The 3,210-nt window shown below is 34.5% G+C and overlaps 1 protein-coding gene across 2 annotated transcripts in view; it reads left to right on the forward strand.

Moving 5' to 3' along the window:
• SYNCRIP (synaptotagmin binding cytoplasmic RNA interacting protein) overlaps positions 1-1,816 on the forward strand; it is a 26,175-nt gene extending 24,359 nt beyond the window's left edge. For both annotated transcript variants that reach the window (XM_074538291.1, XM_074538292.1), the window contains exon 12: positions 1-1,816. This exon is cut by the window's left edge. The gene's annotated coding sequence lies outside the window, so the exon portion shown is untranslated.
• The last annotated feature ends 1,394 nt before the right edge of the window (positions 1,817-3,210 follow it).

Consider the following 3,210-nt stretch of genomic DNA (forward strand, 5'->3'; position numbering starts at 1 on the left):
TTCATTAGTGCATTTCTTATGGCTGATCACTGTAAAAACACGTGGATCAGCTTTCCATTTCTCTTACGCAGATCATGATAACCTGTAGAGTAGAGTAGAGTACAATCATTTGTGCTATGTTTTTAATTTTCTAAAGCACCTTGATGACAGTGAGTGTTCAGTGGTGAAGCATCCTCTATTGAACAACCCTTAAAAAAAGATGAAATAAAAACAGAACCTTGCCAAGTCCAGTTTCATATAGGTAAAAGATAGATAAAATTATGACTTACTTTGGACTTGGCATAAAGAGTTCCCTTAACACCCTTCACAAAGGGATACTGCAGTTATACTACATACCCATAGGCACCACAATGAAAATTGAAGCTTATACCTAATTAAGGTTTTATACACACCAGTTCCCCCAGTAAATGCAAATTTTAACAAAATTAGACATGTCATATGTTGAAAATGCTCATGGCAAACAATCATTTTGCATTCCTGCAAATAAAATTGTTTTATACTGTAAGCTGGAGGCGAGTGTAACTTATTTTTGTAATAAAGTTTTTATTTTTTTTATGTGTCATTAATATAAATGTGTGTTAGTACAGAGATCTTCTGGTTAAAAACTTAGAATCGCACACATTTCAGTATGTTTACTTGTATTTACATAATTTTTAGAATAGTGGTTGCCAATAGCCTGTATGTTTTCACATTAATTGATTTTTTTTTTTTTTGTTATCTTAATAAACCATTTTAGTATGTTGTATGTCAATTACTGGGATAGCTGGGACATAAAGTGTAATTAAAAATTGTCAAGTATTCATTGGAATATGTAAATGTGCCTTGCCAGTTTTGAACTTTAAGACAAAGTAAGTGAACGATGGTGAAATGAGTAGTCAAAGCTTAAGAGACATTTGCTACCAGAGTTTCATATACTGCCCTTGCTAAAGAAAAGAAATTTCTTCCTCAAATTCGAGCGTAAAACTTAGCAGTTGCATTAGCTTCTGAATTTTGAAATCTGCTTAGAGAAATTAGGCTTACGGAAAGTGAGTTTTCTAATTGTAGCCTTAAGTATAATTTTGAATTTCAATGTAATCCTTGGTGCTGGCATTCCCAGTGCCAAGGAGTTTAAATGCTCCCTTCAAAGAGGTTGCCATGCCTACTGGCACTTTTACTGTCATACGGTTTTATGAGGAACACTGTCAAGATGTGGAAACCAATTTTGAACTTGCTATGGAATGAAACACTGGGGACTGTAGGAGAGGGAAAGTCCTCAGATTTCTTAATCTTGAAATCTCTCCATTGCTGAAAAACTTGAAACACTTGTTGGATCACAAGTGCTAGTGACTAGTTCTTAGTCTGGAAACGTGTTGCGGGGGATAATATGTTTATGGAATTGTAACAGTAGATGGAAGTGCATAAAAACATTGCAACTAAGGCACTATGTTTGTTGAAATTGTGGATTAAATCCCTAATTTCAGCTCTGATAAAAGCATGGGGGATGACTATTTAAAGAAAAACAAAAAGCAAAATTGACAGGAAAGGTTTTAATGGAATGCAAGCAATGGTGAGTGAGCAAAATACCAAGATCCTGACAGTGTTCCCTCTAATTATGAACTCAAGCCATTATAACTTTTACAATTAAATATGATTTGCACTGTTCTGATATTGGTGCAGTTTTTTAGAAAAATTATCAGAAAACTAAATTGCATGCGGTGATTAATATTGTGGAAAAAAAGCTAAAATCAAAAAAATGTTATTTTTCAAAGCTTTAAATTTGATTGTTTAAACAAAAAAAAAAAAACATTAAGTGGAAATACTGGTGAGAATGGGCAAGTGCATATATACAACATCAGTTTGTTGCACTTGGGTGTTGGTAAACTTGAAATGTTCTACAGCAATAACGCATCTCTTAGGGGGTGCTTTGGTGACAAATGAACATATGACACAGTTCTTTTGGCATGTTGAAGGCAAGTTTTGACTTAATATAATGTGCTGCCTCTGTTTATTCTCATAGGAGGCTTTCTTTACTGAAACACCTGCAAAGGTGCATAAGCAGTATAGTTCCACATTGGTTTGTAATATGTTTCTAAATTTGAAGTCTAGTTGAATTTAATAAGAAACCGGAAACTGCTGCTGCTTAACACTTCTGGTTTATAAACACTCCAATACACAGCTTTTTTAATTATACTCCTGTTTTAATACTCATTTTTGTTTGAAAAGTTTCATATAGGACATGCAATTGTACTTTTTTTTTCTTTCCAGTTTTTAAAGAGGAGATTTGTTATGACCCAGAACTTAAGTTTGTGTTTATACTGTTGGAGGAAGGCTGTTATTACAATAAGATACTGAGATCAGTTTCTGAATTTCTGCGTTGTACAACTCTTATGTAAATACTGTCTTTAAAATCTAAAATAAGGAATACTAATTCTGTTCTTGTTGGGGGTGAGGGGTATGACATAGTCTAAAATAAATGTAGTGTCCTCTAAAAGCAGGATTCCCAACTTCAGGATAGAAATATTATACGTGGCTGCAACTTTTTATTCCCTTGTGCCTTTGATTATTCTTCAGAGGCTTAACTTTCCTGTTCAGCCTAGCAATTATTTTAGTGCTTCCATATGCCAGTGAGGGGAGGCTTTTTTTTTTTGAGAAATAAAACTGAAAGGCAACATAGGCATAAACACACAGAACATTTTCACAAAAGAGTGTGTTTAAATTGATACACAGCACAACATTAAGACTGTTATTCCCTCACATTAGTGAGATATTAGTGGAAAATACTAATTGCTTAAAATGGAGTAGCAAGTTTTGAAGTGGGCAACGAGGTGGTGAATGTGACACGACAGTGTTTGGACAATTGAAGTGGGTCAAGTGCAATCTTGAGTCTGTGTTCATGCCCTGAATCTTATGATTCCTGACTTTATGACTGTTTGGACTTAATGGGCATAAAAGTCTGTCTTTATGGAGTGTCTTGCTGAATTAACTGCAGCACCAGCATATGACATGTCTTGTCTGAGGCTAATAATTGAATTATTTGGGTATAGGAAACGTCAGGTTATACTTTACCATTTGCTCTGTCAGAGGAAAATGGGATGTGGCAACAGAAGAGGAAGTTGAGCTGAAGATTCCTTGATCCTTAATACAGGTAGTGGGGGAGAAGGAATAAATTACTGTCACTTTACAGCTATCTAGTACAAATAAACAATGCTTCCTAGAAACTCTGATGTTAAA

Source organism: Zonotrichia albicollis, chromosome 3 (assembly GCF_047830755.1).
Source record: "Zonotrichia albicollis isolate bZonAlb1 chromosome 3, bZonAlb1.hap1, whole genome shotgun sequence".
Taxonomy (NCBI): Eukaryota; Metazoa; Chordata; class Aves; order Passeriformes; family Passerellidae; genus Zonotrichia; species Zonotrichia albicollis.